Genomic DNA, 18,029 nt, shown 5'->3' on the forward strand with positions numbered 1-18,029 from the left:
CTAAGGCAATTGTTTCGAACAATACAATGATCTCACCAATTACACACTTTCTTTTCACATCGTGGAACCACAAACCCTCAAGTCGTTCCATGTATACTAAGAAAGCGACACATCCATTTTGATGAACTTCCAAGTCTCGCTAAACGGCTTTGGCAAGTATCATTCTAATGGATTCAGCTATCATCACAAGAGAATATATATCGAAGTAACTGTGGCACTCGCGTTGCATGTAATATACAATTACATGCCTGGCCATTTTACTTCAATGCAACCAACCGGTTTTATCTTCCGACTAGTGATCCACTTAGGATCCCGAGGTTTTACAACCTGAAAGAAGAACAACAAGTTCCGAGTATGATTCTCTAAGATAGAATCTACTTCACTCTCGATAGCCTCTCTCAGGTTGGTCCATCTGTAGAAGTCACTACTTCTACATATGTTCGAGGCTTGTTTTCTAACAACCATGTCAGAAAAACCAATTCATTTTCTAGTAAACAAGTTAGAATATGCGCGTCACATTCTAGCATGTACGTCAGAAAATATGGACCAAAGGATTTTTCAATCCTAGCTCTCTTGCTACGTCTAGCTTTGAGCTCGGGTTCTCTTTCACACCCTTCAACCATAGCTACGCCGAAAGTTCCTTTCAACGTGCTAGGTCCTTTATTGATCCTTCACAAAAAATACATCTTCCAAGAACGATGAATTTCTTGAATCAATCTTTTGTGTTCTTATGTACATCCAAACTCTTGGACTCATGTACTAAGAACCAATACGCACATTTGGCAAGACACCCCCACATTTCAGGCATTAGTAGGAAAACTTCCTACATACTTATAATTGGTAAGAATTTCATGTGGGTAACCTTTTTGCCAATGTACTTACTTGTCCAAAGTATTGTCTCACCCCACATACTTTGAGGTAGACCCGAACTTATCAACGTCTTGATATTTATGTTCGGCAACAACGCTCGATTGAGGTGAATACCGTGTCGTACGCTCGAGTATGATACCAATGCTTGCGCCGAAATCACCAATAGGTGTTTCTTTTTCACCACATCGATTGTTCGTAACCTCATTAATCCACGATTAATTTGGTTTTTCTCTTTTATTCTATTAAAGAGTAAACATGTGTTACACGCTAACACATCTCGTAGGTGCTAACAGATTAGCCCTCACGAATCCATTCGGGATTTGACCGAAAGGCCATAAACCCGAATCAATGCTTCCGAAACTAAAACACGAATCAGTGCTTAGTAGTGAAGCACGAAACATGCTACCAAACTAACGCATCGATTCCAAAGCCATCTCTATTGCTTTAAATTATAAACTCACAACAACATTTGGTTGCTTAATTTATAATTCCAGTGCTACTTAGCACTAGGATTATTAGTTAATTACACAATTAACCAAACCTCCTTTCGTGCTAATCACATAGCACTTTTACAACGCTAAATTTAATTAGCCACATACGAAAGATTTAAGCTAAGTAAATTAGCATTAAGACCAATCATAATCTGGCACCTTTATTGCTTTACCAAAGCACCAAATGCTTAAGTTTTCAACACCTAAAGGTGCAGCCACCAAGTGGCCGAAAGTGCCTAATTAAGCACTCTACCCATACCTAATGCTTAATAGCACTGTTACAGTGTTTTAATTTGCACTTCAAAGTGCCAAATTACACTTTCCATTAGTGCTATAAAAGCACTATTCACCAAAACACAATTTGTCTCAAATTAAATACACTAGTATAATTTGGAATTTTTGATCAAGTTAATTATAACACAATTAACGAGAACAAATCAACCAAATTTTCCGACTAGTCAAATCAAGCTTATATAATCGTTCTCAGAATATTAATTAAAATATTCAACACTTGAGCTGTGACGCTCACGATTATATAGCTATCCCAATTTTTGACAAATTGATCCTTGAAATCCTTATCGTTCTACATGAATCAGAACTGAAGTCCTATTACGGGATTTCAACCATGTAACACGCTAGTTACATTTCTTTCCGGCCGTTAAGCCATTTTAGCATTTTCCACATAACGCTACGTGATGCACTACGCACCCATATTGAATCATTTCATACATTTGACATTATTCTGGCAAATAATTCGTATGTACCAAGATTCAACTCAATGGAACAATTATATTTTTATTCAAATAAAAATATTACAAGGATACTACAATATTTATTCCACAAATAAATAAATAGGAAAATACATTGGAAACAAATTCCTTATTCCTATCTCGTAGAAATCCTTCAACCCGTGTGCCTTGTTCCATTTTCCGACCGTCCATTCCACTAAGGGTGGTCCATAGCGCACATCGGGGGTACCTTGGTTGTGACCTCACTCGTCCAACCATCCACATGTTTTAAACATAGCGAAATTGTCCTCAACCTTTTCACCAGGATGACAGTTCGCTTCGTAGTGGCATTTCTCCTTCTTCTCGTAATCTTCTTGAAAGCTAAGCTTCCGCTTGTCTTTCCTTTGATTACGATTGAAGTCATTGGTCACACTACAATAGTCCTCAGACCATGTAGTGATCACAGCATCATAGGATCCTTCAAGACTTTCAGCCGATCCAGTAGGCAACACAATAGGTACCAATTGTGTGCCATTAGCCACAGGTCTACCGGTTTGTGAACCAACGTTCTCCGGAGCACCATCGTGTGTTTTTGCAACTCCCATGAAAATATTATTTCCAACGTTGCTGCCATCAACTGGCATCACGGAATGTGCAACATCGTTGCCGTTCCTACCATTAGAATGTGCACCACGAGCAACATTCACGGATCCAATACTCTTGGAATCCATCGACTTGTTCATTATCGAAATTAAATAAGGTTTTAAGATTGTTGGTGATAATGAACCAATAATCGATTTAATATCGTAAAATAATATTTATATATACACACACGAAGTATATAAAATATTATTCGATATATATATATATATATATATATATATATATATATATATATATATATATAAATCAGACCATCATGGTTATATGCATGAATATCTACAGAAAAGATATATACATATCAACTAAATGGAATTTATAACCCACAGATTATAATTCCAACCAAACTAAATCAGAAGAGGAGGATTTTTTCTTAGAAGCATAATCCAAAACCGAAAGAATGAAAGATGGCTCGTGTTTGGGTAAGGGTTTTTAGCGTGAGTCAAGAGACCACTCTTTCCTTAAAACCTTATTTGTCACCTCCCACAAGTGCTAGGAGCGTCGTGGCCTAGGTTTCCCAGGATAAAACGCGCTACGGTTCGACGTTTAAGCACCCAAACGAGCGAACCCGGCGAACTAGAGCAAAGCTATGAACACAGTTTTTGGCAAAGAAAGGAGTAGAAGCAGAGTTTTGAGGCGAAAAAAACCACTTTCTGTGTTGTGTGTTCTTGTCACTATATGCTTAGAAAATCTGTTGCACTCTACCCCTTCTTATATAGGGATGTAGGTCCTTAATAGCATTGATCATGGCCATTAAACTTGGCTTTGTAACACCTGAAACCGCAAGGCATCCCATGGAATTTAAATTGGAATTAATTGAAAAATTAATTCTGTAACTGTAGAATTGAATCCCATATTTGTCTGTTGGCCTTCAGGCATGGAGGCCGAACCCAGATTGTCTCGTTTCGGCCCCAGGCCGAAACCTGATGCTTGCTTAGTTTCGGCCTTACTGGCCGAAACTTGTCACGTCTCGGCCTCACAGGCCAAGACTTGTTTCGATGGCCTCGATTCGGCCTTACAGGCCGAACCCAAGTGGCTATTCTGTTGGAAAGTTGATACCGAAAGTTGGCATAACTTATGCCCGCAAGGCGTGCCGGAGCACACGAGCTCGAGCTTGAATGTATAAAAGGGGGTGAAATCCTCTTTCCAAACCAATGTGGGACAAAAGCTCACTTTTTCCCTTCATTTTCCAACTCTAATGGGTTACTTTGAGAATCAATATCTCAGTCACCCATTATTCGTTTTGAGCGTACAATATATTAATCTCTTCGTTTCACTACGAAGAACGCGAATCCACTTTGACCCGACCCAAATTGGAAGTGGACCCCACCGATAATTGTACCACAAAATAGCCATTTAAAATGCCATTTTAATGCTATTTTTCCAACATCCTTGTTTGTCACCTCAGGAAATATAAGTAAGGGAGTAGAATTTGGGAATACGCATACTAGAACTCGTTTCATTATTAAAAATGCTTTGGATGTCGGGTTCAAACAATAACAACAATAACAACAACAACAAATAAAAATAAAAAATCACTATTTTGTTGTAAAATACATGTACATAGTCAAACTTCGTGGGGAATGCTTTTAACATGCTAAAAAGGAAATCTAGGAAAAATGAGCTATGAGCTATACTCAACGAGAAAGAAAGAGGGTTAAGCGACATTTTTGGAATACAATGGAAGTCTAGAAATTCCTCAATGTTTACTATATTCCTTCCCTTTTATTAGCATAGAACTCAAATCGAAATTATTATATTCAAAGAAAAAAGAACAAATAGGTCATTAAACTATTTGAGGATAACAATTAAATTATCGAATTTAAATAAGCTTCAAATGTTGGGAATAATGAACCAAATCGGTTTAAAATCCCAAAATAATATTTATATATACACACAAAAATATATAAAAATATTATTGGATATATATCCGAAATATATATATATATATATATATATATATATATATATATATATATATATATATATATATATATATATATATACACACACACACACACACACAAATATATATAAAACGGACCCAAAGGTTATATATACATATATATCTATGAAAAAGATATACAAATATATATCAACCAAAAATTGGAACTTATAATCCTCAGATTATAATTCCAATCCAACGATTATATATATCAAATATAGAGAGAGGATTTGTGCTTAGAGCATAATCCAACACGAAAGAAGGAGAAGAAAGGGGGAAGAAAGAAAGTAAGTATGAGTCAGGCGAAGTGCATTTTTCCTTAAAACCTTATTTGCCACCTCCGATCCCAAACGAATGAACCCAGCGAACTAGAACACGGGCAGAACACAATCAACAAGAACAGAGTAGGAGCAGAGTTTTTGAGAGAGTAAAACCATGTGTGTGTTGTGTCTCTTGTTCGTAGTTCTTCAGTACTTCCTTGTGCTGTACAAAAATCTGTTGCTCCCACTTCACTCTTATATATGAGGTTTTAAGATAAATAGTATTCATGATGGCATTTAAAACATGATTTGTAACACCTGAAATAGTCATCGTTAAGGAGATTTAATTCAAAGTTTAAAAATTAGAATTAATACAAAATTAATTACATAACGGATGAATTGAATCTCCAACAGTCCAGAACGAATCTGGTAGACCGAACCAACGAATGGTTCGCGCTGTTTCAGCGTACTTTCGTGCTGCTCCCTTATCGGCCTGAAGCCGAATCCTAAGTTCAGCCTTGGCTGGCCGAAACCAAGTGACTATTATGTTGGAAAAAGATACTGAAAGTTGGCATAACTTAGCCCGCAAGGCCAGCTAATTTCCGGACGACATTCGTGCCCGCAGGTGTCGGGACACACGAGCTTGGCCCGCAGGTGTCGGGACACACGAGCTTGGAAAATTAATTCCCAGAACTTGGACGACACTCGTGCTCGCAGGTGACGACGCACACGAGCTCAGAAACTTGAATCAAGTTTTTTTTTTATCTTAGTTTGGAATTTGATTTGCACACCCCGCCCCTGCGCGCAAGAAAGAGCCTCTATGCTATACATTCAATAAGCTTTTAAAGGGCTCTTGTATAAATAGTTGGGCAAATTCTCTTCCCAAACCAATGTGGGCAAAAGCTCACTATTTCTCTTCATTTTTCCAACTCAATGGGTCTACTTTGAAAATCAATATCTCATTCACCCATTATCCGTTTTGAGCGTACAATATATCAATTTCTTCGTCTCACTACGAAGAACCCGAATCCGCTTTGACCCGACCTAAATCGAAAGTGGACTCCACTAATAATTGTACCACAAAATAGCCACTTAAAATGTCATTTTAATGCTATTTTTTCAACATCAAATTTATTTATGAACTCGAAAAAAAAATTAACACTTTTAGCAGGTTAACAACATGTTTGTGCTGATTGGAATGATGTGTATTTATATTTTTTTTTCTTATTATCCTACTTGAACTACATGTAAGCATTTGACTCTTTGAAGTAAAAATTTAAAGCCATAATTTCATTTCTCCTCTATTTTCTTCTCCGGTCGGTTCTTCATTCGCGTCTGCAACTTTCTCTCATTCATTCTAACAATCTCTCAGACTCATATTTGATTTTCTCTTAAAACCTATGCTAAATTAGTAATTTCTTCTCTATTTTGCGATTGTTTTTCTCTTTTGCGGTTGTTTGCGGTATTTTTGAATCAAGAAAAATATTATCTGTGTGTAATTTCGTAAGGTGAAGTTTTCCTTTATCAAAGTTTATACACAGGAAAACTTTCACAAAAATACATATATATTATACATTGAAAATTAAAACAAAAACAAAACAAAAGAATTGAAGATAACAAAAAGAGGATAAAAATGACCAAATAATCAATGTTTCATCCTACTGACACCAGCCCAAATATTCCTAAGTCAATATATTATCTTCTTTTTATAATTGTTCAGTAAGCAATATCATTTTTTTTTAATATAAAACAATAATAGAAAAAACAAAATCCGTGTTCAATTTAATATTAAAAGGAATAAGGGTCAAATTGGCCACTGAACGTAACGCAAAAGTGCAATTAAGCCACCGAACTAAAAAAAAAAAAAAAAGTGCAATTACACCATTCAACCAGTCAAATGTGTTCAATTTTACCTAACAGCCGGTAATTTCCCTTCCCTTCCGGTTACGTGCTAATGTGGAGCTGAGTTGACTTTTCTTTTATTTTTTCTATTTTGTTTCTTCTTTCTTCTTTCTTCTTTCTTCCCACCGCGTGGAAATCACAAACCAAGCAAAAAACATAAATGAAAACTGTTTCTGAAAAATTAAAGGAAGTTATATATGTATGTACATAATTTCTATCATCATGCATACAGTAATTCATTAACCCATTAAACATTTATAACACTTTCAAGCACTCCTCATCCTGAACCTGCAAGTTGAACTCCATGGCTTTCCACAGCCCTTTGCACCTGGATTTCTTGCATTTCCAAGATCGATTGTCGTAGTAAATCTCGAAAACAATCACAGCCGTGATGATCGGAAGATGATGAAGAAGAAATTGAACAGGATGTATCCGATTTGGACGTCGACGGAGCGGAGGTGGGATAACAGTGCTTTTTCCTACTCCCAAATCTCCGACCAACAAGACTTTAACGACAAATGAAACCGCCAGCTACTGCTTCATCAAGTAGACGACGACCCCATTCTCTCTCTCTCTCTCTCTCTCTCTCTCTCTCACCCCAGCAGCAAGCTGAAACTATCCAACAATAACATCACTTTCTAGAAGATAAAAAGAGATCGAGCAAAAGCAGAGGCAAAAAAAGAGGAAAAGCTTACTGTAAAAAAGGATTTGCAGACGCGATTCTTGCAAGCAACTCAATGGATAGCTCGGTTCGTGTCGAAGGTGAGGGTGGCGGACGGGGAGTGCTTGCAGAAGTGGTGGTTGGCTATGGTGGCGGAGGAGGGGAAATTCTGAGAATTTACAGTTTGAAGGTTTTTTTGTGGGGTTAGGAGAGAGAAAGGGAGGAAGAAGGCTCCATGGCTAGGGAGGAGGAGAGTGACGCTAAAGACAGGCTGTAAGAAGAAAGAAGAAAAAAAATGAAAAAAACGCCAACTCAGCAAGTTAACCGGAAGGGAAAGAAGAATACCGGCTGTTAGGTAAAATTGAACACATTTGACTTGTTGAATGATGTAATTGCACTTTTTTTTGGTTCGGTGGCTTGATTGCACTTTCGCGTTACGTTCAGTGGCCAATTTGGCCCTTATTCCATATTAAAATAACAGTAAAATATGAGCGTGAAAGAGAGAATACCGCAAATAATCGTGAAAGAGCGTAAAATCCCATAATAGAGAAGAAATTACTAATTTAGTGTAGGTTTTCAGAGAAAATTGAATATGAGCCGGAGAGAAAGTTGCAGACGCTAACGAAGAACCGAGGAAGAAAACAGAGGATAGAGGAAATTAGGGTTTTAAATTTTGACTTCAAATGATCAAATGCTTACATGTAGTCTAAGTAGCATAATAAATAAATAAAAATACACATAACATCCCAATCTACGCAAACATGTTGTTAACTTGCTAAAAATGCTAATTGCTATTTTTGTTTTTCAGGTTCATTGATAAATTTGGAGCTTATTCGAGTTCAGTGGCTTAATTGCTATCCACAAATAGTTCAATGACCTATTTGTACATTTTCTCTATATTCAATTCTTTATCAATTGTTATGCAATGGACCAGGGTTCATATTAGATTGTGAACTTTAATACAAAATTTTTGTACATTTAGTTAACACATTCTGTATTTACAATTAACAGTTTCTGTACATATAAACAAATAACTTGATAATTGCTGAAATATAATATGATAGTTACAAGTACAGAAATTATCAACTGCAAATACAAAATGTGTCAACTATAGATACATAATCTAAAAGGTTATTTTTGAACTAGAATCTACAATGCAAGGTAGACCATGGTCTATGGTATAATTTGCCATTCTTTATATAGATACAATATTTGTATCAATTTTCTTGAACCTATTAGATTTGTTTGGGCGATCCTCTAAACTAATTGGACTATATATATGATGGGCCGAAGTATATCAACTTCAATTTTAGTTGAAGTTCAATATTACTATATGATACTTGTCGGCAAATTATTATGTGGATTTGAGTCTAAATATTTACAATTTTATTTATTTTTTTTAAAATTTATAATTTGTAGATTACGATCACACAATGTTAACATATATGTAATTGATTACCTTGTTTTGTATTTACAAGTTCCTTGATAAGTATAAAATTACCTTAACAATATGGTACAATAAAAGGCTGACCGATCGTATAACGTGACCGGGAAGCTCTTAATTACAATGTTCTAGTAGGTGAAAAAGTCCTCTCTCAGGTAATAAATGAGGTATATATAGAGAGCCAAGGAGGCAGCGCCCGGCCTACCAGCATGACAGGCACGTGGTATCCATGCATCGGGTATTGCGAGGGCAAGCATGCAGCCGCACACGTGGCAAGCGATTTCTGACGATACCTGAGCCTTCATCCTGACCGAACCGCCCCGCAGAGCTGCCCGACCTTACCACCCGGTTAACAGCCAGACCCAGGTTAACGCCAAAGTGGAGCACTAGGCCATCTGACCGGGTGACCGGGTAGAGATCGGGGCGCACTAGTGATCGGGCAGGACGACTAGTCGAGCGTTCTCCCCCGGCACTGGCCGACCGTAGGTCACCGTACGTGCAGGGTATATTCCCCATCATTCCTTGTTATATCTGCAATTCTAATAAGAGCGAATAATGTTAGGCCCTTAACTGGAACAAAAAAAATGTCGGTAGTATTGTTTCTTAAAATGAATGGTTAATATTATTTTGATTTTAGTATTTTTTTTTAAAGATTTTCCTTATTTACCCTCTATTATATTTTTTTTTTCACTTAAATAACCTAAATTCCGTTAGTATAAACTTTAGTAATGGAATATTCCGTTAATTATTTATTATTTTTAACTTTAGTAAAGCCTTGCTTTTTAGAGTGAAATAACCTAAAAGCACGATTTAGTACGGAAACGCCTTCCTAAATATATTTTACTTGTTTTTAGGTACTTTTGAACGGAAAATGTGGTAAAAAGGTCAAAAGGAGCAAAGCCGGGAAAAAGAGCGAAAACAAGGACCGAACACACCGGGACTACGCACGAGAAGAAGGAGAAAAGGGAAAATATTTCTCATTCACACTCCCCCTCACGGCGTCAGATGAGCGTGAATAGGATTTAAAGGCACCGGAATAGGAGTAAAATCCTATTCACGCCGGCCTCACGGCCGTGAATAAGGTGACGAACCAAAAGAGAGTATTTAAGGGCAAAAATCATATTTGGAAGGGGAGTTCAATTCATTTTTTAGAGAGTTCTTCTAGATTTAGAGAGAGTTTTTCTAGGGTTAGAGTATGATTCTAGAGAGAGAAACTAGATCTACAATAGCAAACATCTATTTTCACTAGATTTGGCTAGAAGAGTTGGAGATTCAAGGTATTTGGCAACGGATCTCCATCATTTGCTTATATTTGACAGATCTAATCTTCCATTTGAATTGGGTAAAATCTTTCATTGTTCTTCATTGATCATATCTATTTTTATCCTTGATTTAGATTTCACTATGCTTGGCTAAATATCTAGTCGATGGGTAGGATTGTGGTGTAGATTGTATTGTGATGATGATTTAACTTGTGAAATTTGTGGCTTGTGATTGATTGTTGACTATGTGGATATCTTGTTGTTGAGGATGATCTTTGTGACATTCTTGGAGTGGGCCCAACTCCATGGATGATGTTGGAAAACCTAGAACTAGGCAAGGGATTGCTAGATCCGGGTAGCCTTGATCATCTTCATTTCCCCGTCTTCGATCCGAGAGTGGAAAACCCGGAAAGAAGTGAAGGCAAAGTGTTTGTTTAAATGCCCCATAAAGAATAAGAATTCCTATGGGTGGCGTTAGACTGAATCGGCTAACGCATTCGTCATCCGCTTCTCTTGACTAGTAGCGCACAATCTAATTGCCACAAATCTCCCATTTCGGGATTGACCAATCACACAATGCAATCTAAACCTAATCCTTTCACATTTCTCTCTCTAAATAATCCCTACTCCCGCTTAGTTTTAATCTAGTTTGATTACTTTCTTTGCTATGATCTTCCCGCACACTCTTGCCCATACACCACTTACACTCCTTGCACCTAGTGTTCTCTTGTAATGCACTGTGACACATGATTGTCTTGCACTCAATTTACTCCGCATTGCCATCTTGAGTACGACATTTAGGGTGGTTCTCACTCATCCCCGTTCTAACTCTTTTCAATCTCTTTCCATACACGACCATGCTCATCTAATCTTTTGACGACGCTTCTAAATGAGAACTGTAACGAAAAGCGTGTGTCACTCACCTAAAAATATGCTGATGTGGCGGTTACTGAATTTAAAAATAATTTTAAATAAAAGTTAAAAAAAAAAAAAAAAAAAAAAAACACTGCCAGAGACAAAGAAGGCATCTTTGTCTCTGGCAAGGAGACGAAGGTCTCTTTGTCTCCCTGTCCATGGAGACCACCTTCTTCGTCTATTTTTTTTTTTTTTAAATCTGCTAGTTTTTTTAAAATAATTATTTTTATTTAAAATTATTTTAAAATCGGTAACCATCACGTTAGCATATTTTTAGGTAAACAAGTCATTTTGAGTTGAATTGTATAAGTTTGTGGTTGTTCAGAGATTTGATAGCATTTTTTAAAGTTTGATGATTTAATTATTTTTTGGAATAAGGGTCAAATAGGCCACTGAACTGCACACCAAAGTGCAATTAGGCCATCGAACTCAAAAACAATGCAATTGGGTCCCTGAACAACACGAAATCATGCAATTAGGTCCAAAATGACCTGTTTACCTGAAATACCGGTTACTAATTTTTAAAATAATTTTTAAATATATTTTAAATTAATTAATTTTTTTAAAAAAAAACTAGATCTGCCGGAGATGAAGCTCTTCGTCTCCGGCCATGGAGACGAAGACTGCCGGAGACGAAATCGTCTCCGGCAGTTTTAGTTTTAGTTTTTTTTTTTTTTTTTAATAATGTTATAATTAATTATTATATTTAAAATTATATTTAAAATTTATTTTTAAAATTATATTTAAAATTTATTTTTAAAATTAGTAACCGCCACATCAGCACAATTTTAGGTCAACAGGTCATTTTAGACCTAATTGCATGATTTTGTGTTGTTCAGGGGCCTAATTGCATTGTTTTTGAGTTCGATGGCCTAATTGCACTTTGGTGTGTAGTTCAGTGGTCTATTTGACCCTTATTCTTTATTTTTTTGTGTGCAATTTAGTCACCTATTTGACCTTTATTCCTTTTTTTAATATTTTATTACGGGAAAAGGCGTAAGCTAATTTATGAGCATTGGATAAACATAAGTCATCTCACAAATGAAAAGTAAGAGGGGAAAAATGCATTTTCTTTAGTTTATACTGAGGAGCAATTTTTACGTTTTCGAATTGGGTTATTGACTTATTCGAACGCAAAAAGTAGGATTGAACCTAAGACGAAATCTTCAAAACTCCGTTTTCGTTTCATTTTCCGCATTAGTGCATATTCCAAATGGATACTGCACCTATTTTTGGTGCACATAATTAAATACAATAAGTAGCCTTTCCCACTACCAACTTGCCGGCAACCCAGGACATATGTTAATAGTGCAATTATTATTTCAATCTCATTCCTATAGCATTCAACAATTGATCACGGAATAAAAACAACCATTTCTGTTGATAACCCAAGTTTTATCACTCTGTCGTAGACCCGTAGTATACCTTAGATCTCATGAATTTATTACTTTTAAGTCTATGAAGATATCAACTGAACTAATTTTTTCGATACTTAACACTAAATTGTACACAGGCCGGGTCCTATTATTTTATAAGCCCGGGACATGACAAAAGAATGGGCCCTACCGATGTTGACATATATTTCATACCTAAAAATTAAATTACATAAAGAAAAAAAAAACTAATATCAAATAACTTGAAATAAGATTAACAAGTTTTTAACAATTTACATACAAAATAATAATTATGAAAAAATTTAAGTACTTTCACAAAGAAATAATTTATAAAAATGAATAAAAAATTTAAAATCAAATAAACTTATAAGAAATAACATATACTATCTTATAATAGAGTCAATAGTACTAAAAAAAATAAGTTTATAAACAATAACAATGTTATCATAATAAATAATAAATTAATTATTAATAAAATATTTTAAAACAACACTTACAAACAGATGCGAAGCTAAAAATCTGATAAAAACATATGATTTTAAAATAGTTAAATTAAGATTATTTGGATAAAATAATTTAAATAGAAAGCATATTATAAATCACAAATCTTATTTATTTATATGTTTTTTATAAATACTTTTTTTAATAACTAGATATTCATAAAAAAATAAAAAAAAAGTCTTTTACTTTCCAACATTCTCAAAAAAACACTCGGTTATCTAGTCTCACAAATCAAGGAGATTTTGTTGACTAAAAAAATTTGAATAAACAACATATGATTTTAGAATATTTATGATTGTTTGAATAAAATAATTAAGTTAATTTCATTTTTGGTCCTAAATTTATAAGTGACAGTCTACTTTTAATCTTTTTTTTTTGTCAAAACATCTTATTTTGGTCATAGTATTATTATGACATGACCAATTATGGCCCCCTATCAACAAAATTGTTGAAATTTCATTAAATTGAATGACATTTTGATCTTTTTAATACAAAGTGTGGTGACCCATTATATTCTATATGTTTATTTTTTGAAAAAAAAATCATAATTGAAGAGTGAAATGCCCTTATATTTAACGAAATTTCAACAATTTTTTTGATAGAGGGCCAAAATTGATCATGTCATAATAATACTTGGTCCAAAAAAGAATATTTTGATAAAAATGACTAAAAGTGGACTGTCATTTATAAATCTAACACCAAAAATGAAATTAAGTCAAAATAATATAAATAGAAAGCATGAAAAATAAAAGTGTCATTTATTGTTCAGCTTTCAACATTATCTTCTCTCACAGACGGGCTTTGCTGACTAATAGGGTAGAATCGGCAAATTCTGATGTGCACCCTGCATGGTGCATACGGATGCAAAAACGACGTCGTTTTGCATAAAACGTGCACCCTACTTAAAAAAAAAAAAAATCAGTTTCGATTCCCAGCAACAACATTATGTTATTCATTTTTAGTTCATTCATTTTGGATTTTTTAGTTATGAAATTCTGGAAGTGTAGTTATGCAATTCTGGATGTGTAGTTATGAAGTAATGGATGTGTAGTTATGCAATTCTAGAATTATAGTTATGCAATTCTGGAAGTGTAGTTATGCAATTCTGGATGTGTAGTTATGCAATTCTGGAAGTATAGTTATGAAATTATGGAAGTGTAGTGAAATTATGGATGTGTAGTTATGTAATTCTGATTTTATTTTTTTATTTTTTTAAGTTAGACGCCAAAACGACGTCGTTTTTGCATCCGTATGCACCATGCATGATGCATACGGATGCACAGCATAACGCTCCGGTATAATCACAGATTACGGGGCCTTTGTTGACTAATATAAAAGAGTTATAAGGAATCAACCCATAGTTTTCTAGGTTGTAGTTTAGGCATTTACCAACCAAACAACCTCACCTTTGTGTAAAATAGTTGTATATTATTATGTTAAAATATATATACTATATATAAAAGGGGTATGTGCCAAGTGGGCCCCCTCCAAGCATGGCCCTGGGCAAGGGTCCAGCCCGCCCTTCCTTAGAGCCGGGCCTGATTGTACATTTGTTTGCATAAAATATCACATTCCAAACTTGTAATGTTCTTGACAAAAATTGAACTCCCATCCTGCCGCTAGAAACAAATATTAAGTGAGACTTATCATTCACTAGTTTATCACCATTCAATTAAAATGTTAGTTGAAAAATCTTGCTTGATGAATTAACTTTATTATTTTTCTTTTTATTGTAGTGTATGTACTAATTGAGGTGTGTTATAATTTAATATTGGGTCAATGTCATGCAATAATTGACATATCATGTTATATTGATTAGCCAATGTTACTCGAGTTATAATGCACATGAGTCCATGCATACTAAAAGACTGAATACAAATCACTAACTAGTTTAGCACATAAACTAATCAATTCATATATTCTATCTTATATTTTCAATGCGAGACTTTTAACAATAGTGTTATTGGTAATTGATAAATATATGCTCACATATAAATGTATTTAACATGGTTCGTGCGACACGTGTGGACGATGAAGTTACATTTGTTTTCATGGGACTTCAGTTGGATTGGATGGGATCGATGTTACCGCCATGTATTGGTGGGAATTTGGTGGAAAAGTGATTATTCATTGATTGTTAAATGACTAAATTAAAAGGATGATGAATGATTTTGTGATCATGTGATTAATGTGTTAGAAGGATTGTAAGCAAGTGGTGGGAAATTCATGAAAAGTTTGGTTAGAGCACATGTTTATGAAACAAATCGAATTGTTGATTATATGTTATTATCTCTCTTAATTGTGACTGGTGACTAAAATGGTTAGAGACTCTACATTTGTCTCTTTGACATTTCTTGCTAAATGATAGTTGTGGGTTATTGCACTTTGACCGAGTAGAATTTTAGCTTGAGTGATCCCTCACTCTACAAAAAAAATACATGTGTCGAACTTGGATTGTATGCTTATCATTTTGAATAAAAAAAAAATGTATCTAATATTATTCTATCACTTCTAACCACATTCTATTTTATTTTTGTTAGGCCACAAGGTGTCATGAGCATGTCTTAACTGTATGAGATACCTTTAAGTCTGTCAGACTAATCTTCATTCGCACCGGATCGACCCAATTAAAGGGCAAAGTGTTGGTCAGATTGATTTTTTCATACGAGCAGTAATTATATCGTGGCGACCATGGTCCAAAAAGCTGCGCCGTTTCTTTAAGTAAGGAAATGGTTGCTATTATAGCTTAACTGAGCCTGTATTTTGGTGTGCTAATTACAAAATGAAACTACAGTGTATCTAAAATGAAACTGTCTCACGTATTATTTTTTTATATTATCAAATGAAACTGTAATTGAATTGAAATGAAACTGTAGTTGTCTTGAAATTAAACTGCAGTGTATATAAAATGAAACTGAATAATAGTTTCACATATTTGACTATTTGAGTGTATAATGTCGAATGAAACTGTAGTTATATCGAAATGAAACTGTAGTTATGTTGAAATGAAACTGCCATGTATATAAAATGAAATTGTAGTGTATATTGTCCAATCAAACTGTAATTATATCGAAATGATATTGTAGTTGTGTTGTAATGAAACTATAGTGTATATAAAATGAAACTGAATATCAGTTTCACATATTTGAGTGTATAATGTCGAATGAAATTGTAGTTATATCAAAATGATACTGTAGTTGTGTTGAAATGAAACTGTAGTGTATATAAAATGAAACTGAATTTTCCTTTAAAAAATGGAACTTAATATGTTATACAAACATATATACTTTATGCGGAACGTCGCATAACGAGTGCCGTTTCTTTTCATTAAAAGAAATGGCGTCGTTTTGGACCATGATCCACGGTATAATTTGCCCCATACGAGGGGGGATTCGAACACTCGACCCCTAGGATGAGATTCAAATGATATGTTTTATTAAGTATAATTTTTTTTTTTTCATTTTTTAGAGATATAGAATACTGAAGAAAAAAAAAATAAAAAAATTGTACAATTTTAAATTTAAAAATAAAAAATCAGAAGATTTGAATATGGCACTATATACAAAATTAAATACTACATTTTTTAACTATATATATTTACCTACTCTTGCTAAAATTAAATATAACGTTGTTAGTCGTTGTAGAGTGCATTTGAATTTTACCAACGACAAAAGAAAGTATGAAACTATTCTAAACTATTAATCTTAATTATAATAAAGCCATATGGTCTTGTGAAAATTAAATATTGATATTAATGGTTAAATGTTATTATTAACAACATTTAATTTTTACAAGACCATATGGTGTGTATGTGTGTATATATATATATATATATATATATATATATATATATATATACACTAGTAATTGTTCCTGCGACGCACGGACTATTATTAATTTAACAAATTTATCAATTAAAATTTTGACATTCTTTGAATTAGTAAAGAAAGAAATGGTTGTGGAAACAGAAAAACGTACTTGAGTTCATGAGCTTAGAATTAGTTTGATTAAAAATGTAAGTATAACTATATAATGTAATATTTAATATTTTTAAAAGTTTAATTATGCTATTATTATATTGATTTTAAAGTTTATTGTTACTTGTATTATTATTTGAAAGGAATTTAAATTTAAAATAACTACTTTAATTATATAACTAACATATTTAAATAAAACTTGTAAAGAAAATAACAGGCGATATTTGTCAAAAATCTCCACCAAAAACTTATTCATTTGAAAAAGATTATTTATGTAAGAACTATATTTATTTTATATCTAATTTCTCATCTTTATATATGTGGAGTCAAATTAATTATAATTGAGGTTTAAATGAATATATACACAAATTATATTAAATATAAAATTTTACCAATAAATTTGAACACAATAAATTATTTTTCATACTTCATTATGCTTTAATATATATAGAGATAGAGATAGAGCAATAATAATAATAATAATAATAATAATAATAATAATAATAATAATAATAATAATAATAATAATAATAATAATAATAATAATATATAATTTATAAAATATAAATACACATAATAACTTCAAAAAAATATGTATAAATATATCTACCCACACAATTAATGCATTCATACTTGCTAATCTTGTTTCTACAAAAATACATTCACACTTTGGAGGGAAAATTTTGTGGCTAAATTCTGCTTTATCATATATAATATAATATAAAGATATATATATATATATATATATATATATATATATATACATATATATATATATATATATATATATATATATATATATATATATATATATGAATATGAATATGAATTGCAACTATGTTGATATTAGGTTATGTATTTTTTAATAAATAATAGTATTATAATGTTGTCCAATATTCATTCCGTGCATCGCATAGATAGCATATTAGGAGTAGACATACTCAAGATCAAATATGTATACCGCTAGCTGCGATTAATAATAGTAACTTTTTGTATCATACCATTTTCAATTATTAAAT

The sequence above is a fragment of the Ipomoea nil genome, unplaced genomic scaffold (genome assembly GCF_001879475.1).
Source record: "Ipomoea nil cultivar Tokyo-kokei standard unplaced genomic scaffold, Asagao_1.1 scaffold0317, whole genome shotgun sequence".
NCBI classification, from domain to species: Eukaryota; Viridiplantae; Streptophyta; class Magnoliopsida; order Solanales; family Convolvulaceae; genus Ipomoea; species Ipomoea nil.